General features: G+C 35.1%; 2 protein-coding genes across 3 annotated transcripts in view; one reads left to right on the plus strand and one right to left on the minus strand.

Moving 5' to 3' along the window:
• Positions 1-25,333, minus strand: part of NaCP60E (Na channel protein 60E) — an 898,928-nt gene that overhangs the window by 146,745 nt on the left and 726,850 nt on the right. The window lies entirely within an intron of this gene.
• The window catches only part of Tpc2 (Thiamine pyrophosphate carrier protein 2), a 146,492-nt gene continuing 127,065 nt past the window's right edge, over positions 5,907-25,333 (plus strand). Inside the window, exon 1 of one of the 2 annotated variants that reach the window (XM_073956140.1) lies at positions 5,907-6,127. The gene's annotated coding sequence lies outside the window, so the exon portion shown is untranslated. Of the gene's footprint in view, positions 6,156-25,333 lie in introns of both variants that reach the window. The other variant, XM_073956141.1, reaches the window with a different exon arrangement.

Here is a 25,333-nt window from a genome sequence, read left to right on the forward strand (position 1 = left end):
CTTACTTTGAGGAACTACATAGTACTTGCACTTTCCGGATGCATTCCTTAGACAAATTGCCTGACATTTCGAAACATTTATAGTGATACCCCAATTGGACAAAAAATTGTGAACTTTTTCTAAATATAGAGAAATAGCAGTCAAGGCTTTGTTAGGTGACTCATCATGTGTATAAAGTAAGGCATCATCTGCATATAGAATGCCCTGACATTCGCGGAATTGATGAGGAAAATCGCTCATATAAATATTGTAGAAGTGCGGCGCCAAAATTGAACCCTGAGGAACACCACAATTTACTTCTGCCATATGAGATTCACTGCCATCTAAATACACAAAGAATTTTCTATGATTAAAAAAACTAGCACAAAGTTTTATGATATTAGGTTTGAACCCGATATCTGCCATTTTGTGAATAATGCCAATGTGATTAGCTTTATCAAAAGCTTTCTCAACATCTAATGCAACAGCAATAGTACACTTTTTCTCTCTTAAATTGCAAACGACGTCATTTTGAAACTTAAGAAGGGCATGTTCCGTTGAGTGGCCGCTCTTAAAACCAAACTGATAATGTGGAATATAATCAGGAGGGACTCCATTATCTAATTTTAACCTTATCACATTCTCAAACAACTTCCCCACATTTGACAACAAAGAAATAGGTCGTAAGTTATTTACATCCGTTGCATTTGCTTTTTTGGGGATTGGAACAATTTTTGCCACTTTCCAAATGTCCGGGAAATAACTATTATTAAGGCAATTGTTATAAGTTATGACCAAAAATTCAATTGCTTTACTTGGAAGCCTCTTAATCAAAAAGTTTGAAATCCCATCTGCGCCAAAAGAAGTTTTACCATTAAGATACTTTATAATTTTCTTCAAATCGCTTGTAGAAATGAAGTCTGGGGAATTATTTTCATTTAATGCCGTGTTATTATTATCAAAAGCCGTAATATATGGCGGAATACTGCTAATGACTGATTCTACGGTGGATTCTATTTCAGTTATTTCAAATTGAAAACAACAACAAATACATGTATTTTGTTTTTGTATTTTTGAACGCACACGCAACACGCAGGGTTATAGGTTTGGCCCTATTACTTCAAAATTATGGGTCATTTACACGATATGTTATTTTACATATGTGTTGTCACTTTGCGTATACATTTTATATATAAAAAGTGACAACCCATATGTAAAATACATATCGTGTAAAGTACCCATTAGGGGTACTAAAAACTAAACATTTTATATAGATGCAGAAGGAAGAAGGTTGTGTTTCCTTCTTAATTCCACACACATTTCTTGCCAATTAGTTTAAAATCGCGTAAAAAATCAAAAACAAATAACTGAAAGTCGCTATACACAAATATTGTATTGACATGTCCCTCTCCCTCTTTAATTTTGAAAATAGAAACATATAAAAATATAGAAAATACAAATTATTCAGAATTTATGGAAAATATGAATGAAAAGTGCGTAGTTAAATATAGGAGATGCATTTGAAGGAAAGTGTAATGTTTTTCCAGCTCATTTAATATATGTTTAATGTGTTTCAGTTGAAATTTTCGTGAAAAAAGGAAACAAAAAGGAAAATTTGTTTATGTTTCTGTTAATTACAAATGGTATCGTGGAAACGGATTAATTCGTGTAAGTCGTTCGACAGGCGAACAACGTAATTGAAACGCTCGTGTGAACATGACATAATGTGTGTTCGTTTACTCAAAATTTGTAAAAATTTTTACAGGATATTGTTCGTTTACTCTACAGTACAATGCAAAAGACCTTAGCCGATTACAAGAAGTTACTGAACTTGTACAAATTTGTACGAATTGTTGAGTAAACGAACACACCTATAAATGACTCATGTTTTATATATGCTCTGTTCCAGAACCTGCAAGAAGCAACTTTTTTTTACTACGATAACATTTCTTGCAGTTCTGGAACAGACCAATAAACTGTAATGGGTACTATTTTGTTTTTCAAAATAGTCAGGCTTAATCCCATAGTCGTTGTTTTAATATTTTATTAAAACAACTTTAATTTATTAGTGGGAAAAATTGGCGGTGTTTACCAAGGGGTAGGGCAGGGAATACTATAGTTTCAGATCTCGCCACAGATCTTCATCAGTTCCCTTATTTCTTGTTTTTCAACAAGAAACTTTTTATACCCAAGTGCCAATTGCTAGCTCAAATAGATACGTGTGCAAAGAAACACTCTGATCGAGAATTTCTTTGGCACTACCTAAACTCTAGCAACTTCACTTGCAAACAAAACCAAATTTTTCCCACTGCTATGCGTTCGTCGATTCTCGACGAAAAAACACATAACTAATTTGTTGGTATTGCATACTACAGCAATAAACAACATTTTGACGGTACCCGGTCTCACAATTAGGAGGGTTGGCGTTTTTTTGTTTGGGATGACGACTTCTATTTTGTTTTTCAAAATAGTCAGGCTTAATCCCATAGTCGTTGTTTTAATATTTTATTAAAACAACTTTAATTTATTAGTGGGAAAAATTGGCGGTGTTTACCAAGGGGTAGGGCAGGGAATACTATAGTTTCAGATCTCGCCACAGATCTTCATCAGTTCCCTTATTTCTTGTTTTTCAACAAGAAACTTTTTATACCCAAGTGCCAATTGCTAGCTCAAATAGATACGTGTGCAAAGAAACACTCTGATCGAGAATTTCTTTGGCACTACCTAAACTCTAGCAACTTCACTTGCAAACAAAACCAAATTTTTCCCACTGCTATGCGTTCGTCGATTCTCGACGAAAAAACACATAACTAATTTGTTGGTATTGCATACTACAGCAATAAACAACATTTTGACGGTACCCGGTCTCACAATTAGGAGGGTTGGCGTTTTTTTTTTTGTTTGGGATGACGACTTCTATTTTGTTTTTCAAAATAGTCAGGCTTAATCCCATAGTCGTTGTTTTAATATTTTATTAAAACAACTTTAATTTATTAGTGGGAAAAATTGGCGGTGTTTACCAAGGGGTAGGGCAGGGAATACTATAGTTTCAGATCTCGCCACAGATCTTCATCAGTTCCCTTATTTCTTGTTTTTCAACAAGAAACTTTTTATACCCAAGTGCCAATTGCTAGCTCAAATAGATACGTGTGCAAAGAAACACTCTGATCGAGAATTTCTTTGGCACTACCTAAACTCTAGCAACTTCACTTGCAAACAAAACCAAATTTTTCCCACTGCTATGCGTTCGTCGATTCTCGACGAAAAAACACATAACTAATTTGTTGGTATTGCATACTACAGCAATAAACAACATTTTGACGGTACCCGGTCTCACAATTAGGAGGGTTGGCGTTTTTTTGTTTGGGATGACGACTTCTATTTTGTTTTTCAAAATAGTCAGGCTTAATCCCATAGTCGTTGTTTTAATATTTTATTAAAACAACTTTAATTTATTAGTGGGAAAAATTGGCGGTGTTTACCAAGGGGTAGGGCAGGGAATACTATAGTTTCAGATCTCGCCACAGATCTTCATCAGTTCCCTTATTTCTTGTTTTTCAACAAGAAACTTTTTATACCCAAGTGCCAATTGCTAGCTCAAATAGATACGTGTGCAAAGAAACACTCTGATCGAGAATTTCTTTGGCACTACCTAAACTCTAGCAACTTCACTTGCAAACAAAACCAAATTTTTCCCACTGCTATGCGTTCGTCGATTCTCGACGAAAAAACACATAACTAATTTGTTGGTATTGCATACTACAGCAATAAACAACATTTTGACGGTACCCGGTCTCACAATTAGGAGGGTTGGCGTTTTTTTGTTTGGGATGACGACTTCTATTTTGTTTTTCAAAATAGTCAGGCTTAATCCCATAGTCGTTGTTTTAATATTTTATTAAAACAACTTTAATTTACCCCTTGCCCTACCCCTTGGTAAACACCGCCAATTTTTCCCACTAATAAATTAAAGTTGTTTTAATAAAATATTAAAACAACGACTATGGGATTAAGCCTGACTATTTTGAAAAACAAAATAGAAGTCGTCATCCCAAACAAAAAAACGCCAACCCTCCTAATTGTGAGACCGGGTACCGTCAAAATGTTGTTTATTGCTGTAGTATGCAATACCAACAAATTAGTTATGTGTTTTTTCGTCGAGAATCGACGAACGCATAGCAGTGGGAAAAATTTGGTTTTGTTTGCAAGTGAAGTTGCTAGAGTTTAGGTAGTGCCAAAGAAATTCTCGATCAGAGTGTTTCTTTGCACACGTATCTATTTGAGCTAGCAATTGGCACTTGGGTATAAAAAGTTTCTTGTTGAAAAACAAGAAATAAGGGAACTGATGAAGATCTGTGGCGAGATCTGAAACTATAGTATTCCCTGCCCTACCCCTTGGTAAACACCGCCAATTTTTCCCACTAATAAATTAAAGTTGTTTTAATAAAATATTAAAACAACGACTATGGGATTAAGCCTGACTATTTTGAAAAACAAAATAGAAGTCGTCATCCCAAACAAAAAAACGCCAACCCTCCTAATTGTGAGACCGGGTACCGTCAAAATGTTGTTTATTGCTGTAGTATGCAATACCAACAAATTAGTTATGTGTTTTTTCGTCGAGAATCGACGAACGCATAGCAGTGGGAAAAATTTGGTTTTGTTTGCAAGTGAAGTTGCTAGAGTTTAGGTAGTGCCAAAGAAATTCTCGATCAGAGTGTTTCTTTGCACACGTATCTATTTGAGCTAGCAATTGGCACTTGGGTATAAAAAGTTTCTTGTTGAAAAACAAGAAATAAGGGAACTGATGAAGATCTGTGGCGAGATCTGAAACTATAGTATTCCCTGCCCTACCCCTTGGTAAACACCGCCAATTTTTCCCACTAATAAATTAAAGTTGTTTTAATAAAATATTAAAACAACGACTATGGGATTAAGCCTGACTATTTTGAAAAACAAAATAGAAGTCGTCATCCCAAACAAAAAAACGCCAACCCTCCTAATTGTGAGACCGGGTACCGTCAAAATGTTGTTTATTGCTGTAGTATGCAATACCAACAAATTAGTTATGTATTTTTTCGTCGAGAATCGACGAACGCATAGCAGTGGGAAAAATTTGGTTTTGTTTGCAAGTGAAGTTGCTAGAGTTTAGGTAGTGCCAAAGAAATTCTCGATCAGAGTGTTTCTTTGCACATGTATCTATTTGAGCTAGCAATTGGCACTTGGGTATAAAAAGTTTCTTGTTGAAAAACAAGAAATAAGGGAACTGATGAAGATCTGTGGCGAGATCTGAAACTATAGTATTCCCTGCCCTACCCCTTGGTAAACACCGCCAATTTTTCCCACTAATAAATTAAAGTTGTTTTAATAAAATATTAAAACAACGACTATGGGATTAAGCCTGACTATTTTGAAAAACAAAATAGAAGTCGTCATCCCAAACAAAAAAACGCCAACCCTCCTAACTGTAATGGGTACTTTACACGATATGTTTTATACATATGGGTTGTAACTTTGTTAAAAACATATCGTGAAAAGTACCCATAAGATGTATAAATTAAACTGTAGAAGAGTTTTGCTCTGTTCCAGAACCTGCAAGAAGCTACTATTTTTTACTACGATAGCATTTTTTCCTTTATGTTATCAGAAAAAATAGTACAAATTAGTAGATTCTTGGAGTGCTGGAACAGACCATTTATCATCGTAGTAAGCGCTAGTATAAACGTACTCTTATGCTTTGTTTACATTTACGAAATCCACTCCACATTTCAGCTGTCCAATCCATAGGTTATACGTCAAATGAAATCTCATCTCGATTTCATTTGACGTTCGTAAATGTAAACAAAGCATTAGCAAATAAAAACATGGGCTGTGCTATCAATTCACTTGAATGCCGAAGAAGTATGAAGAAGCATTGTAAAAAAAACATTAAACAGCTGATCAATTGTAAAGCTGTCGTGACATAATTTATAGTATTGTTTACAACAAATTTTAACGCAACACATCCAGTTAAATAATGCGAACGCGAACGCACATTATCGTTAATTTTGAATACCTCCAATAATAAAAACATTAAAAATTTTCAGCCTGAAAATCCTACTCAAAAAACTCTTTCATCGATTGGATATAGTATGATAAAAATTTAAAGGTAAGTTCAAGTAGAAGTGCCGAAAAAAGTACCCGCAAATTAAAATATCCTCTCACGCAAATGCGTTGACATTGGAAAAAATTGTAAATCCATAGAAGAAAAAAGTGACCGACTGGCAGTATTATGAAACTACACAGTTTTACAATTTGTGTGCAACTTGTTAATGAAAAGGTATTTATATCTACAAAAAAAAAATGGAAACAAGTGCTATTCTGCACACACACCGTTATAATGAAACAAAAGAATGAAGAAGAAATAAAAAAAAAACAAACTTGCGAACGTGACGTGAGTGATGCGGTCGGTATGGTCAAAACAAAAACACGAGGCAACAATGTGAATGTGTTTTTCTGTTGTTGCCTGATTGTCTGCAGGAATAATTATCATTGTTTACACGTTAACAGATATTCAGCATTAGACATGGAGGCATTTACCAATAGATGTCTCTAAGAAGGACATGGTAATAAAATGTAAACAAATCAAATAAGCTAAGTCGGCGATATAAAGCAACAACATTATAGCTTTAATTGAATTTAAACCTGGCTTTGACATTTTACCACTGTGCTTTTTGGATGTGAGTAAACGTAGGGTTTTCGTAAAAACACGAACCGGTTTTTTAAATGTTGGCTTAGGCCATGTTTATATTATAGCCTTTTGCAGGCTTAACCTTCATAATGAGGATTTATTTGACGTATACGCAAAGGAATTGACATTTGAAACCCAGTGGGTTTGTTAAATCCGGTTAAATATAAATACTATTAGGTCTTGTTTAGGGCAGATTGCGTTGAAATGGGGAACAAGTGTCGTTTAGGGGCACCTCTGGGATCGGTCCGAAATTTTTACCATAGGTAGCCCTTGGCACCCTGAACACAACGATATATAATTTTCCGGGAGGAAGTCCATCCTTCCCGAGATATGGGTCTGGACTTTTTATAATTCTAACGTGGACATCGTCAGCCCGATCCGAGAGGTGCCCCTAAGCGACATTTAAGCCTATTTTAATAAATTATTTGAACAATTATTTACCTTTTTAAATTATTGACAGCATTAGAAAGCACACTTCATTACCTTTAAAACGTCATCCATGTTGCATAGTTTAATGGTGATAATAATATAATAAAGGTAAAAAAGGTCAAGACTTACAAACATCCCAGAAGGAACAATGAGGGCACCCGATTCATATTAGCTCAATGAAATGGGTAGAACTAAAAAGGTATGTTAAAGCATTGGAACAAACATCTAATCATATCCACAATTCGATTATTTGATGCAACCTTGATACTTCATTCATTATTCGCGTTTTTTATGAAATTCTCAAAAAAGGTGTTAAAACACAACAACAAAACGTCCCGAAATGCCCAAAGACGTAAACCTCAAAGGGTTACGTTGAGGGTTTCGTCTTCGGGCATTTCAGGTGACGAAGTGGGTGAGTTTTCAAGTTATGAATTCTGGAAAAACCAAGGTTTTATATATATTTTATTTTTTTGATTTAAATCTACCATTTTGCTTCTACCATGGGTCCTACGTGTCTAAGACACCACTTGTACATGGCTGAAATACTCTGGAAATGTCGCCAACATTACACGGAGGGTCATTTTGCCACTGTTGAAAATTGTACGTTGCCTGTAGTGGAATTCTGTAACTCATATTTTGAGTTACGACAAATGTCGGTAAAATTAAAATGCTTATAATTTCGGTAATTAACGATGTTTTGCGGTAAGTTAGCGACGAATAAAAAGTAGTCGTAAAGTTCTACCGATAGAAAGAGTGCTGTCAACTTTTATTTGAACTTATCATTCATAATTTTGCGTTTTAATGTTACCGATTTTTGTCGGTAACTCAAAAAATGAGTTACAGAATTCCACTCAAGGCGAATTTAACAAGGTGATCCAATAGGCGAATTCAGGCCGAAGTCTTCATTTGCTGTCAAAAATTTTTGCGCGAAATATCCACAAAAAGTAGAAGAAAACGTTAAAATATTCTTCGCGAAGTTTAAATAAATATGTTGTACACAGATATTCTTTATAGAAGCGAAATATTTGTTATTTATTTTTGATTAAAAATATGTTTTGACAGCAAATGAAGGTATGTGTAAATTTTTAAAAATATGAGAATATATGTGTGAGTTTTTCAAGACTGATGAAAATCAAAACTGTTTTGATATCAAAATGAACCCCCCATCAGTCTGGCGAATGGATTTTTTTTTCAAATTGTTAATATAAAATTTTTAAAAACAAAAAATAATGTTTTGTGAATGTACAAAGAAAAATATAAAATTTATTCATTTTTGGAAGAAAATTTTAAGATTTCCAGTATTGACTGAAAGCTTTGCTACACACTTGTTATTTATGTATGTGTGTGCATACAAAAAGGGGTTCATCGGCCCGACAGCTTGATTGATAGTGAATATAAATTTTTTAAAAACAAATAATAATGTTTGTGAAGGAACAAAGAAAAATATATTTATTTTTGGAGGACAATTTCAAGATTTCGAGTATTGACTGAAAGTTTTGCTACACACTTGTCATGTATCTGTGTGTATACAAAAAGGGGTTCATCGGTCCGACAGTATGACTTTTAGTGGATATAAAATTGTTAAAAACAAAAAATAATGTTTGCGATGTAACAAAGAAAAATATAAAATTTATTCAGTTTTTGAGGAAAATTTCAAGATTTCGAGTATTGACTGAAAGGTTTGCTACACACTTGTCATGTATGTGTGTGTATACAAAAAGTGGTTCATCGGCCCGACAGTATGATAGTGAGTGGAGGCCTTAAGGAGTATTTTTTAATTTTGGAACAAATTTTAAATTTTTTAAATTTTTATTCTGAAAATTTAAATTTTTTTCCCGATATTAAAACAAAAAAAAAATCCATAGGTTTTCATATAACTCATATACAGGTATGTGACGAATTTCGAATCGATTTGGTATGAAAACGATTTGTCCAAAACGAGTGAATTGTATTTAGATGTGATGGGAATCGCATCGAATTTCAATTCCACGTTGTTTCAATTTCATTAAATTCCCCCATACAAAAAACGGACTAGTGATCCCGAATCTCCAGCTGAAAGCGACATAAAATACTTTTTGGCAAAAGCCGAAATAAAATTTAATGGAAAATAAAATAAATGTGTGTTCTTATTTAAATTGGCCTATATGAGAGTTTAGTGAGGAAATGTTTGTGCTATTACATGATGAGAACTAGAAACAGCGCATAACAACATATTAAGCGGGTGTCTTCACCAATTTGGAGATGTTACAAGTAGATTTTTTGTTCTGTGCTTTTTTTTTATCAAAATCTCAAATATTTTGTTAACAAAATATTCCAAAAATAAGGAAAATAAATGTTAATTTATCATTATAGTCCTGTTCTTACATTTCAAACTCTTTCTCACAAAAAATCTAACCAAATTTATTACATCGTTTTTCAATCGACCACAAAAATATGACCGTTTTCAAAACGATAAAAATAAACGATTATCGGATTGCATCACACGTCTTTTTGATCAATTTTTCCATAGAACAAAATGGAATATGAAACCGATATCGAAAACAATTCGATGTCGGAAATGTACATGCATCACACCTACAGTCGTTTTTGACTCGTTTTGAGATCGAAATCGGTTTTCATCACATACCTGATAAAAGCTCATATATTAAAAAAATGTCCATTTATGTAAAAAAGCTATAATTTATATGGAAAACGGTATGGAAAACACACATTTTACCAATGTAATTTCAATAAATTTAAAAAAGTGTAAAACGGTCGGAACGGGACGGGTACAAATGTATACATATGTATATGGGCAGAAAGAGGACACTCTCAGGCATCATTCTGTGAAAACGGAACTATGTCCATAAAAGCTCTAGTCCACTAAAATTGTAATTTCACTAAAATGTTGTATGCGATTCTCTTTTTTGAGTTACCGACAAAAATGGGGATTATGTAAATATGGACTTTACACTAGGCAATTTTCCTTGCGGCAATTGTCAGTTTGTCGGTGAGGGAGGGTGTTGAGAGGCAAAGTGTTACCATATGCCTCACCTCTCTCTCCTTCAAACTGACAATTGCCGCAAAGAAAATATAAATATGGACTTACAGAAAAATATCGACAATTTCCGAAATTATAAACATTTTAATTTTACCGATTTTTGTCGGTAACCAAAAAAATTAATTAGAGAATGGCACTACTGAGGGAAAATAAAATACCTAACTTCGTGTAAACGCTACGGTAATATATTGAACACAATATCTGTGTTCACTCAGCGATTCCACTGAGTTGTCTTTGCATTTGCTTTTCTACCTTACGCACACTATATGTGAATAAAAACAAACGATAAACCCCATTTGATTGTTGCTTTTTTCACTAATACATTCACACATGTTTTCGCTTTGATTGCATTTTGTTGGTCACCACTGATCTAATCCCATATGTAAATTGACCTTCGGTGACGACAACAAATTGGAGGAAAATCGATTTCTGAACCACTGTTGCCTCGTCCCAATAACATATCAAAATCCATATTTGGATATCAGAGACCTTCACCTAGGAACCCATGGTATGACAAGGGGTGTTGTGCAGCTACCGAAGAACTAATCTACGATCAATGACAATGGAAAAGTGCAAGTGTGAAAAATCGAGATGTACAGGAGCCACAATGAAGGCCCAAAATTCTATCACATTCTCCTGTAGAGAAGGGCAAGGCAATTTGGAACTGATACATATAGTGTGCTCAGGATATGGAAAGAACTTTTTTTGATACTGCTGGTATCCAAAACTAGCGAAGACATATCCAATCCCAGAAGATGAAATTGAATGTATACCACCCGGCAAAGATGAGGTATAGACAGCAATAAATCGGCTAAAGAATAATAAGGCAGTAGAAGCTATCGGCTTACCAGCCGAGCTGTTCAAAACCGGAGGTGACACGCTGGTAAGGTTTATGTATCAGCTAGTTAGCATCATCTGACAGGAAGAACGCGTATCTGTGTCCACTTCACAAGAAAGGAGGTAAGTCTGTTGCTTATATGACAGTGTCCAAAAACTTCTCCACTTGTGAATTTAGGATATAGCCCCTATATAACGGCACCGACCGATTTCGTGTACTTTGAAGTTTTAATCTACATTTTCATACCAAATTTGCTGTAATTTGTAATAAGGATTTCATTTTAGTACATAATAGGTCTGTCTGGTTACTTTTCCAGCAAGAATTGTCCAACAAGAACTTTCTCAGAGAGTAAGGAGTTTTTATTCTCTGCAAGAAAATTGTGAAAAGTAAACTGACACCTTCCCAGCAAAAACCATCAAGCAATCAGCTGACTTGCCAAAACAGAACAATTTGTCCACTAATGAAGGAACCAAAGGAAGCAAAAATGTTGTATTTTATTCAAAATAAAAAAGAAAATGACCCAAAAAAGTATTTTTTCCACTTTGCAACTTTGTTCTCCAAACAAAAAACACAATTAGGCTTGCTATTTGCACAATAAAATTGTTTTTAATTTTCACAAAAATAAATCAACGAATAATTAAAAACAAATGATTGATTGTTTTCAGGAAGAAGAAGACTTGCTAGTGCTTGCTAGAAGAAATTTGTCGAGCAAGAATTTGCAACCTCTCAGTAAACGATCTGTCAAAATGTCTCTCTCAAATCGCTCTCTTTTGCTGACTTTTGTGTTAACAGACGACTTCCAGCAACAATTGGTACAAATTGTTACAACTTTTAGAGTAACCAGACAGACCTAATATTTTCATGGTGGAGGGTATACAAATTTCTACCATGAGAAACTTACGTTTTTTTTACTTGTTAATAATATCGCCTCGTCGAACCATTATACTTTGTCATTCGTAGTATATTAACAACAACGAAATGCTATACAAGAAATACAATATAAGAATAACAACCATAGCATCAACAAGTAGGAAAGTTTCAGTCAGCTGTGCTGACTGAGATATACCCCCAGCCTCTGATCAAAACAGAGGCAAACGCAAAAGTTATGCCGTATATAAAATATATCCATTTTGTATCACGAGTTTGCTTCAATATGCGTGGAATATGTAGGTAGCGTAATATTGGTTTATACCAAATCATGGCATGGTAGAACAAATATAAGGTAAAGTTAATACTACAACAAGTACAACTCGAACAACAACCACAAAGGAATTTGTTTTTGTTTGTAACGTTACTGCCAGTTGTATTTGTAAACAAAACAAGGAAATGTCTATAAATTATTTAAAAAACTAATAATTTTTCACATTTGGTTGAATATTTTGGAAAACATGAATGAAAATTCGTTACATTTTCAATTTTTATGTTTCCACATCATTCCACTAAATGCATAAATTCTCGCAGAAAGTAGAATTCTTGCAGAAAAGTTTGGGGTCGCTGGAAATTCATAGAAAAAGGAGAAGCTGTTTCAATGTTTTGTTTTAGAAATCAAAGAAGCACATGTTTATTAGGGCTTTATTTTTTAAATTTTAACAAAATACCTACATATTAACAAACGTTGTATCGCCTCTACAAGCGGTGATTTATCGTTCGAACTTGGAGGAGGTTACATATCATTGATATGAAGAAGTCTTTCTTTTCATTTTTCATTTCACAGTATTTTTTCAATTTTTTTTTTCAAAGTGGTATAAATGTTATTTTAGGCATTAATAGGCAAAAGTTCATTAATTATCACTACAGCAAATCATTTTTGAGAAAAAAAATTCCAAATCATAACCCTAATAAGCATACATGATTCCTTCCTACTTGTTTCTACTTTTGGTGCAGATAATATGATACCATCTGATTTTACAATCGACACTATGAACGTTTTTTTCTTTAAGATTTCTATTCTTTGGTTTTTTTCTTTTGCAAAAGTGTTGGTAAACAAACAATACTGCAATAAAATACAACATAAAGTTTATTATTTCAACTTTCGGCACGCTTAATTTTCTTTATTTTTTCAAGTTGAAACAAAAACAAGTAAGCCAAGGCTATCACGACCATGTGATACCCTACACCTTTACCACTGGGAATTAGCTTTTCACAATTTAAAATTTCTTTATGGAACAAATAAACTTATTGTAAGAAATAAGTTTGTGGGTTCTGGTAGCGCATCATAAGCTTAAACAATAATGACTGGCTGGGGAACCGTTTTGCAAAAAGGTGGCAAAGCGACCCATGCTGCAACGTATGCATAAAAATCCAATTGGACAATTAAAACGTTAGTGCACCATGTAATTTGCAATAATGCAAGAACTGGGAATAGGAAAATGTGGTTCTCTACACAAAACACATTATATATTAAGCAATAGGCTCGTTATCTAGCAGACTCGTTATTACAATTTGCATCAGAAGGAAAGGTCAATACTTCTTTTTCCATATGTAGGCTACTTTGTCGGTATATGTCCTCCTTCATACAAAAGTAATGTTTCATTTCACCCGCTAAATAATATCAGATCATCATCCAAAATTGTAGGCATCTTCTTCTACCTAAACTCTTACCTCGTGCAAAATTTCGTGATTATTTAGCTAATTGCGAATCCTAGTGTGTTTATGATAACACTACAAACAAGTAACTGGGTATATTAGGCTGTAACTCTGTTATCTTATCATGTACACCAACACAATTGACATCAATAGAAAGGTCAAGCGTTCATATTCCAAGTATAGCTTACTTGCCCGGAATGTCTCTTCCAGGAAAAAAGATATAAAATAAAAATTTTCACACAAAAGTTGTGGTCCATATAGCCCACTAAATATTATCTGATCGCCATCTCAAATTGCAAGCTTCTTCTTTGTCATATACTCTTACCTTATTTAAAATTTCGAGGCGATCGGATTATTATTGCGAACTACAGAGCAGGTACAAAATCGGATAAAATTATGTTTTTGGTGCATTTCACCCGATAAATATATCACTATCATCACCAACAAAAATAGGGATCTATTCTGGTCTGAGCCCGACCTCCATGCAAAATTTCGTGTTTGTTTGCAATTTATAATGGACAGACGGACGGACACACATCCCAAAATCGCTTTATCTCGTCGAGATATGAAGATTGGCATACCACATTGGGGGTCTCCGACGAATATTTCGAGGTGTTACATGAATTTTTACCAAAACAAACTTATAATACCCTTTCCACACAGTGGTGTAGGGTATAAAAAGTATCCTTGAACACAGCAATAACAAATATAAGTGAAAATAGTTGGTCGTCAGTCGTTTGGTTGGTTGGTCATAATGAAACAAACACAAAAGAAATGCAGTTAAATATATAAAGAATAAACATTGCTAAAGTTAAGCTGACGATGAAGAAGAAGAAAGAAAAACTTTGGCGTTGAAAATTGTTTATTTTATTTTTTTCAAACTGATTGTGGTGTAATGTATTGTACTCTGGAATTCCTTTTGGAAAAGTAAAAGTTTCAAATGGAATTGCGATTGTGCCAGTGGTGATGTCGTTGTTGTTGTTCTATAGTTTATAACGCCCACTTACTTATGAAAACAAAAAGGACTATAAGTTTTCGAATGAAAAAGAGAAAACTTTTGTTGCCAGTTTTTGAAATATAAGAACAAAAATGTAATTTGGAATTCACAGATTTCAAATAGATCCAATATCTATAAATTCTCAATTTCAAATTGTTGAAATTATTGGAACTTTTTTGTTTGGAATGTTTTAAGTTTATTAAAAATGCTACTAAAATCACTGTTCATTCTACTTGATATTTATTTCATTGCACGCTTATCTGATTACGTCTTTTGTTTTGAATGCCAGATTTCATTTTTATTTTCACTTATTACATTTTATTAAAAAAAAAAAACAAAATTTAATTAACTTAACACGACATATTTTTTGCTTCAGAAGAACAGAATAACAAACAACACAAAATGCTGCTGAACAGACAAATTATAAAATTTATTTAAATTACAAAATAACAACAACGCCCTCCTTCCTCCTAGCCGTTTCTTTGACGTTGTTGCCAAAAGAATGCCTTTTTACCAAGAACCACAAAAACAATAAAGAATAAACAAATCCCCTAAATACAGCAAAAAACACCTGATGGCATTAAATGATGTCACCTAACACTTGGTGTTGTAGGGGGGTTTATGCAAATTTTAAGATATTTTTGTTGTTGCTGGCTGTGGTTGATGATGACGATGACAATGTCGGACGTCTATGTTGTCACGTGTTAGAAGGATTTGTTGTTAAGCACTTTTTACAACTTTTTTCTCTTACAGTATTTGGAAGATGTTTTAGATAATGGTCATTAAGGATACACACACAAACCGGGACAAAATAGCACACAATCAACTCGAGTAAACCTACGTAAATAAACCGCCGAAAACTGGCGGAAAAATAACTGTCAGCTAAATAGACGACACTCCAAGTGATAAACGAAGGTCTTGTTCTTCTTTACCGCTCATTTAGTAAGTGGATGAGTTTGGGTGTTTAAGGAAATGCCCAAGCAAACCAAAGTAGAAATTTCCAAATTCTGGCGGTTTGGCAAAAAATTATTCACAATAAAGTTTGTTGTGATAATGTACACAACGGAAATTAACCTTTTTACTTGAATTTTATTTGTTCCCAAATTACTTTTGAAAATTAAAAAATGATGATGTCGTCGTCGAGGCTTAATGACAGCAGCTAAAATGAAGTATAGTGTCTGTATATTATTTTCTAATTTTTCAAAGGTTCACGGGAAAATCTTAAAACAATTGAGTATCAAGTAGATAGGATTTTGTAGAGATAACTGTACAGGATGTGTTTATTTGTTTATCATGGATACAAAAAGGACTATTTATTCAGCTAATGAATGGATGTGGCAGAGGCGTTTCACAGATGTTTTTATACTTTCAGGTCAAAGTTGTGGTACATGGTAAATAGACCCCAAATTTACTTGAACTAAGACCGTAACAAACAATTTGCAGCATCTAAATTGTAATTAGGTCAAAAAACTCTTATTTAACATTCAGCTACTGTTCATTCGAGGGCAGGGATGAAATAAAGTTTTGTAGTGTATTTTTATACACTCAGGCTTTAGGCTAAAGAGGGTATATACCCTTTGATACGACCAAAAATGTGCCTCATCGAAATAATGGGTTTAGATCCAAGTACGTATGGACGAAATCTGTTTCAGACAATTGAGCAATGTTCGTCCGTATGTCTTTCTGGCTGGTGCGCAAAATTTGGCCTGAGATAATGTCCTAAAAGCTCCAAGAAACCTTGACGGCAACAACTAAACTGGGTAGTATGTAATATAACACCCGAATTACGTCCAAATAATGACTACCTCGGACCACCCTTTCGCGTACCTTTCATACAAAGTTTCGAAAGAGTGCAGTTTAAGGACTCGCCTGGGATAGTTGGCAACATGTTGTGTATGCGGCCCCCAGCAAAATTTATTTGAAGTTGTTCCTTGTGAAGTAGTGATTGAATAGCTTTTTTTGAAGCAGTCCACGCAGAGTCATGAAAAATGCAGTCCGTTCTTCACATTTTGACAATGTCCGATTTGAATCCATTTCATACATTTTTCACATTTAAGAAATTTCAAAATTTTGCAAAAAAAAAAAAACTTAAAAAGACAAAGAACATAATTTGTTTCTTGTTAATTATAATAACGGCATTATGTTTGCATCCATAAAAAGTAATTTGTATACAAAAAATAATAAAAGTGATTTCGAACTACATCTTTGTTTGTAGCCAAAGAAGTAGTTGAATCATATGTTGTTGTGATTTATTCACTACAAAGAACTAATGCAAAATGTGTGCTTAAGAAGCAAATTAGACAGTATCCTCACTGCACCATGCCCTTGTAAAAATCATGACTTCTTTCACGTAAAAAGATGTAGTCCGGAATCACTTGCACTCATGATTTAACTACTTCTTTGGCTACAAACATTTTGCTGGGCCGTAGTTAAGACGGTACAATGTTTTTCTGGGGCAAGTCCATACTTCCCTAGAAATTTACAAAAAAAGAAGAAGATGAAAGTCCTGGGCTGAGGGTATATCTCTGTCGGCACCGCTGACTGTTGCTTTCTTTCTTGTTTATTCAACTTTTTGACGTGAGATGTCTGTCCATAAGATTGTGATTTGTATGAAATGGTTGACAATGCTCAAGAAATATTTCTCAACAACATTCTGTGTCGTTGTTGCGTAGCTTAGACTTTGATTTCTCAAGTATGAAGTCAATGCGGGGACACATGCAGTCTTCACATGATCAAATCAAAAAGATTTCAGACTTTACGCGTCGGAGTAAAGAAACTTTCGGTTCCAACGTTGTGATGGTTATAATATGAAAAATATTGTATAAGAATTACTGGATGACGACCTGCAGTACCTCCATGTACCTCCATGGTACAATAATGTATAAGGCATGGTGTAAGAAAGAAGGTGATACAATAATAGCAACCTATGTCTTCATTTGCTGTCAAAACATATTTTTAATCAAAAATAAATAACAAATATTTCGCTTCTATAAAAAATATCTGTGTACAACATCTTTGTTTAAGCTTCGCGAATAATATTTTAACGTTTTCTTCTAACTTTTGTGGATATTTCGCGCAAAAAAAATTTGACAGCAAATGAAGACTACAACCTAACGTCAACTATTGGATCACCTTGTTAAATTCGCCTTGGTATAAGGTAGGCCACAGCTGATTACAATTTTTTTCTTGTTATGGCCTATTCTGTCAAAAACAGGGTTGACATTGGTTGACAAAGGTAGATACATCGGTGAATTATTCCAACAAAAAAACTGATTTAATACTATATCTTAAAATTGAAAACAAGGACAAGAAATTTTATTATAGTGGCTAAATAAAATTGTTGATTTTTTAATATGCAGTAATACTTGCGAATGAACGATTTGTCAAGTATTGACATTTACTGAAATTTGTTCTAAAAGTACGGGAACGGAGAAATTACAAATATTGTAAAATTTCTAGCTGAAATGTCGCCGTATGTCTGGAAATGTGGCTGCTGCGATGTTTTGTAATCACAAATCTACTAAAATTAGTTGAGTAGGTTTGGCAGGACAATTGAAAAGGTGCCGGGTAATTGTGCGGACCTGTGCCACATGCTGTACTGATGTTTTGCATTATGTCATCAAAACTACTCTGGTTTGTTGTTGTTGCAGCAACATAGGTTTGAGCCTGGGGCAACAGCCGCTGGTTTCGGGTCAATCCGGTACAAAGAACCCACTGCCGTGAGATTGCTACTCTGGTTTGTCGTGGCAGAAGACTTTCTTCAGCTGCGATAGATGGGGGATGTACTCCTAGACAGCATTCACAAGATAGTAGTTTATGGCACCTGTGTGAATGCTATCCAAACCTGCTTGATAGGCATGCTGATCTAGGGGTTCAACGATATAGAACCTCCCTCTCTCTCTCTGTAGTTTATAAAGATCACTCCTGACATGCCTGGATGGGGGAGTCCTATCCACCATATCGTGACTAGGATGACTCTAACGGTTACACCCGAACAAGAACTTCAAGAAGAATCTTCGTCTCCTCATGCAGATGGTCCGCTGACATGAGGAGGTACCCTGTTGCAGTTATCAAAAATAAGAGAGATATGCCATATCATACACACCAAACACCCTATGATTGACAGTCTAGGACACCGACAGGGAAGGTGCTCGATTGTTTTAGCCTCTTCCACATATTCACATAGCCTGCAATATTCAATGTTGTTGTCCTCCACTTGCTGGTCATGAATCTGATGCCACATTGACCAGTAATGAGCCTTATAGCGATTCTGATTTCTGATTTATACCCCGTTTGTACTTAACCGGATTTAATAAACTCACTGGGTTTCAAATGTCAATAAATCCTCATAAAGAAGGTTAACCCGGCAAAAAACTGTAATGCAAACGGCGTTTTACGTAGTGTGAGAAGGAATGCAGTTCAACGCCCTGAGATTGCTGGCCAGATTGACTTTGACACCTCACATACCAAATACTTACGGTTTTCTCTGCGTAGAGCTTACTGAGTTTGTTGAAGAAGAAGAAGCAAAACGGAGGCTTGACACAGTTCTCTACCCGAAGGTCCGATGACTGGGAGTCTTGTGCGTTACCCAGAGAGTGAAAGAGCGAAGAAGAGGGATGTAAAAGAGCTCCTCCAGTCTTGGTGATACCACCACAATTTACGATGAGCGATGATGCAGAAATGAAACGTTTGATCATCAGAAGCATTGGGCCCACACGGAATCTAAATCTGAGTGAGTTACTAACAAGATCCTCAATCTATCGTTTGCCACCCTATTGTGCCTGAAACCTGGGAAAGTTGCCATACAGTACAATTTTACTTCTGTAACTAGTAGCGACGATTCTTGAGGCACTACTCCTCCCCAAGGGATTTCAAGTTATCCAGCATTAACATATATTCCAGAAAAGGATCAGACCACATCAGTCGACGATTGAACCAGAACTAGTCGTACGACCGAACACTCATGGTAAGTCCATTGAGCCTTTGATGCCAAGCTGTTGGAAGAGTTTTTCTACGAGTTTTTTTTTGGTGGAAGACATAAAAAAACCGAAGAATGATGTAGTTCCAAAAGGTGGGGCGGTATGCTCGGAACTGTTTATTTTCTAACTTTCGCAAATTCATATACTTCGGATGATTCAACGATCATGACGATGGGACTATTGTTGATGACATACATATGTGATATATTAAATGGTCCGTGCTTGTTGAACTCTTAAAAGCAGTAGGCCGGTCTGTATGTTAGGCTATGCTGCGCCAGTATGGTATGCAAACGACCCCTTTTTTGTGGAAGACATAAAAAACCGAAGAATGATGTAGTCCCAAAAAGGCAAATTCATATACTTCGGATGATTGTTGATCTCATACATATGAGATATATTAAATGGTCCGTCCTTGTTGAACTCTTAAAAGCAGTAGACCGGTCTGTATGTTACCCCAGATTACCCTAGACCCTAGAATGGATTAAATTACTAGGGAATCAATTGGGTTGTTGCTGGAAATGGGGTTAGGTCATCTAAAATGGACGACGGTTTATTGATCTTGGAAAAAGAAAGAGAGGACTTAGGTTGGTGTAGGTTACGATAAATGACGCGTAGCTGCTCTATAAAACCGCTACTCCATTCGGGATCTTGTGGTTCATTCTGTTAATCTTGGAAACTTAGGAAAAAATATATACTACACTCCACGTCAGTAGAATAGAACACCTACATTTCTGTTAATGTTAGCTTATTTATCCCGAAGCGAATGAATCTGCGTTTTTAATCTTCTGGGAATTTAAAGTCTATTATGTTCCGTATCAAACACGGAAAAAATTATGTTTCTAGCTCTTCGCGAAATGATTTTCTGATCATTTTTCCGATAGCACTATGCAAAATAGGTATTTATTTTTGGTCATCAGGATAGAACAGTCATTTTATTTTCGCGAATTTTTGAGATATTAACGCTGCATTCTCTTTCAGTCGATAAGGCAAGGATTTCTAATCATTTTTCACCAAAGAAAAAATAAAAATAATTCCGCGAACATCGAAATAACAGCGTAAAAGGGTTTAAATTGACAGATAATTGAAAAATCTCAGAATGTCGATATGAGCCGCGAAGCTATGTCATATTTCTTCACAATAAGATAGAATATGACACAGACAACCTCGATGGATACAATCGAGTGCTTCGGATGCTGATAACATGGAACATTTTTAAAACAATTATGAAAACCGTCAAAATTTCTTATAAAAACCTAGATGTTTTGTTCAATAAAGTGATTTTTCCGCGAACAAGTCGGACGTTTAAAGGTTTGGAAATATGCTCCACATTTAGAGGAAGATAATCTGATTTGAAAACATACGCTATTTAATACACTGAGGGAAATTTTAGCACATTTTTCAAATTGAACAAACCCTTTGGACTTTCAATTTTATATGCTTTCTTATTTCGGTGTTCGCGACTGTTCTCAACAGTCTTATGTTCCAATATAAATCCACCAGGTTATTCTCTCCATACCGGATTTTACGATTTAGTAGTCTTTTAACTGAACTCGCATATGTAAAAGCCCCGTTATCGCGGGAAAACACAGTCATGGAAATTGAGGTTTTAGGTTTCGTATGTTGCTCTTAAAAAGTACTAAAATTTCCCTCAGTGTATTTAAATAGCGGTTGTTTTGATATCAGATTATCTTCCTCTAAATGTGGAGCATATTTCCAAACCTTTATACGTCTGACTTGTTCGCAGAAAAATCACTTTATTGAACAAAACATCTAGGTTTTTATAAGAAATTTTGACGGTTTTAATAATTGTTTTAAAAATGTTCCATGTTATCAGCATCCGAAGCACTCGATTGTATCCATCGAGGTTGTCTGTGTCATATTCTATCTTATTGTGAAGAAATATGACATAGCTTCGCGGCTCATATCGACATTCTGAGATTTCTCAATTATCTGTCAATTTAAACCCTTTTACGCTGTTATTTCGATGTTCGCGGAATTATTTTTATTTTTTCTTTGGTGAAAAATTATTAGAAATCCTTGCCTTGTCGACTGAAAGAGAATGCAGCGTTAATATCTCAAAAATTCGCGGAAATAAAATGACTGTTCTATCCTGATGACCAAAAATAAATACCTATTTTTCATAGTGCTATCGGAAAAATGATCAGAAAATCATTTCGCGAAGAGCTAGAAACATAATTTTTTCCGTGTTTGATACGGAACATAATAGACTTTAAATTCCCACATGACGCAGATTCATTCGCTTCGGGATAAATAAGCTAACATTAACAGAAATGTAGGTGTTCTATTCTACTGACGTGGAGTGTATATTCAGCGACAAAGGGTGAGAAAGAGTCGGCTTCTTTTGGGAGGGAGTCAATTAGGTTTGATGTGTTTTGGGTGTCAGCGTAGATTAGCTGCATAGAGGAGACTTTACTATGTTGTGGTTAGCGCAGGCGTTTCAATTCATATTGGGCACAGATTGTGGACAGTACACTGCTAGAAACACATCTTTATACTAATTAACTGGATGATAACGCTTCTTTTTAATTTTCCCGACATTTTTTTTAACAAATTGGAATTAAATATTGTAAAATATTCCAAAATGTCAATAATGGTTTTGCATATTAAAAACTTATTATCCACATCCTTCCAAAACGCATTTACTTTTTTGCCTCATTGAGGTTTACCATAAAAAGGCATCAGTCTAAGTAAATGACAGGAATAGTGATTGAGAGGTCCATAATTTGTTTAACATTTAAACCCTCTACAGAATTTTGGTAGCACGTCATAGTTCGGGTGCCTTTTCAGAGCGTATTGGTAAGGCTTTCTGCTGTTTTGGGGGGCAAATAACACTGAAAAATTTGCTTAATGGCAAATATTTTGTTTTCTTTTTTCGCTTTCATTTCATTCGGGGACAAGTTCAGTAGTGTTTTTCCAACAACATTTTTTGGCTCACGTCCAAAGAAAAGTTTTCTCTAAACAATCTACGACAATGACGACGATGAGCGTACAACATGCTGCCATACATACATATATCTATGTATGTATGTATATAGAGAAGAGTTGGCCCAAACAATAATGACACCTTTTGACGACGACGGACGACAGCGGCAACGAAGACAAGGAAGGTTATCAATGTCAGTGCAACAAATATATGTATTATCAACGGATTTTGGCGGTAAGCACGGTGTTCAACAATGTTTGTGTACACAAAGATGGTGGGGGGATCAAAAACAGAACACGAACACCATTCACTAATCTGTTGTTGTACTAAGTAAACAGTGACAACGTCAATATTAATATTGGCAACACCGTAACCAACAGAACAGAAACTGACAACAACCTACAGGCAACATCGAAAACGACATTAATTTGAATCTTATCACTTCTCTTCCTATGAATGGGTTTTGTTTAAGTTTTTAATATGAATTTAAACTGTCATTTCCACAACAGCAAGAACATCACAAAAGGGCTTATTTGCTTTGTTAAGGGTTTTGTTTTTAAAATCTACATGCCATGCTTGTTCTTTTGCCACTCTATTATTTTATGTACGTATATTTTGGAATCGCATATGTGCAACATTTTATTATAGTGTTTTAACACATTACACATTACCCTGCCGTTTCAATTTCGATTTTAGTTACTGATGCCTGCCTGTCTAAGTTAAGGTTCACTTAGACATATTGCCTGCCTGTATGCCAATCGGTTAGTGACTATTTTATTCGCATGTATTTTTTGACCACATCAATTTTCCTTTTTTGTAGAATAATAAAGTATCCAATTCTATATTCTAAACATGTCCATATTGAACTTCATCAATGTCCATTAGTTGCGCCTTACGTCTCTGTCTGTCTTAGTTTTTCCACCTAGCCCAAAAGAAAACTATTGAAAAATATGCAAATGGATTTTCCATATATCTATTGAAAATATATGTACATAGATACATATCTAAAAAGTGTGTATATGTTGTAAATTCATTCCTTAGGCCATATCATGCAGACCTATACGATATGGATTATGTGGCAACATCCTGCATCAAAGTAGTCTTGCTGTCAAAATATTAGGACAACAGAAGAGTCTCTTCCAGAACAAACACAGAGGATCCATTGAAATTAGAGGGAAAATCGAAAGAATATTTGTTTGTGCTACAAATACCTGTGGAACGCCTTGCCTTTGGTACAAATCTACCTCGCGAAGCTACACGTTAGTGACTATCCTTCTTGTCTCTTTTCAGGATGATCAGAATGGACCGCTGGTCTCCGTGTGAAGTTGCTGCCAACAAGCAACGGCAGCTGCGCATCCTATAACCTAACCTAAACGATGAACAAAGAGGCAAAGACGTCTTCAATTTTATACGAGAGTATCACGGTTAGCTAGATATAACCAAGGATGACGGATTACCGTCATTTCTCTTTGGTCAACTCAACTTCTAATCATGGCCAAATTTCAATCAATATTACTGTTGCACCTTATCGCTATATACCTGATGTGGAATACTGACTTCTGCAAATGCTTTCTATAAAGTTAGTTAACCACAGTTCATTCGAAGTGTTACAGCTTTCGTGCCGGAAAAATTCAATTCTCGAACTGTGTGACATCACGTTGACTTATCCTAAGGGAGGGGTCAATTATTCTAAGTGACAAATACTTCGAAAGTGACAAGGCAAATAAAAGGGTATTTTATTGTTGTTATCAAAAGTTTTTACGATGCAGGGTGATGTTAGTCATAATTATACCCTCAGCATTTATGCTTACGAGGGTAAATACACTTTCATACGGAAAAAATCTACCTCGTCGAGGTAATGGTTTTAAACGCCAAGTATTTTGGGACGAAATATGTTTCAGACAATTTGGAGTCGATTTATCCAGGTCTGTCCGTCCATGTATTTGTCTGGCTGGAACGCACGAACGGTTCAACTGGTTCCAAAATTTGGCCTTCGTAATATTTTATCCAAACTTAGTTTAAGTTCGAAGATAGGCTAAAATTGTGCGCACGATAACACATGAAGGCAGTAACCGAGATGGTCCATACTTTGCACATCGTAAAATTTCCACCAGGCATCGATGGGGTTACAATATGGACTCTATCGGTCCACTTCTTTGGGTAGCTTAAACGCAAAGTTTTTGAAAACTTTTTATACAAATTACCAATTGTACCTTCAATGAAGATCGAATACAACAACTTTGTGCAACAACTTGTATTCGCTACCTCCATTACAAAGGTAAACGTTTTTAACTTTCGAGCGGGTTAGCCGATTCTGTCGGAAAATTGAGCTTCGTAATATTTTGTCTAAATTTAGTTTAAGTTCAAAGATGGACACTATCGGTCTGTCTGCATCTTCCTGTATGTCTCCCTAAAAATTTCAAAAACATTCATGCACGATTATCTTAAATGGAGCAACCGATTTGGTCTAAACTTTGGATCTCCTAATATTTTTTCCAAATTTCGTTTAAATCCGTAATTTTTCCGATGAAGACCGATGCTTCAACTGAAGACCGATGCTTCAACTGAGGGTACCTCCACCACAAAAGTTTTGATATAGACCTCCTAAAGAACGATACCTCCCGATGTTCCGTGTTTTCAATTTTTAAGCTACTTTATTGAACCGAAATGGTTAAAATATGGTATTTAGTCATCTTTAGGGTCTAAATTACTCCCATGTTTTCATATAACCCCCATAGAATAGCACCTCCCGATTTTCGGTATTTTTAAGTTTTTAGCTTCGAAACGACTGAAATTTGGAATTCAGTCTTT

Source organism: Musca autumnalis, unplaced genomic scaffold (assembly GCF_047663935.1).
Source record: "Musca autumnalis isolate F117 unplaced genomic scaffold, ASM4766393v1 scaffold_5, whole genome shotgun sequence".
In the NCBI taxonomy this organism is placed as follows: domain Eukaryota; kingdom Metazoa; phylum Arthropoda; class Insecta; order Diptera; family Muscidae; genus Musca; species Musca autumnalis.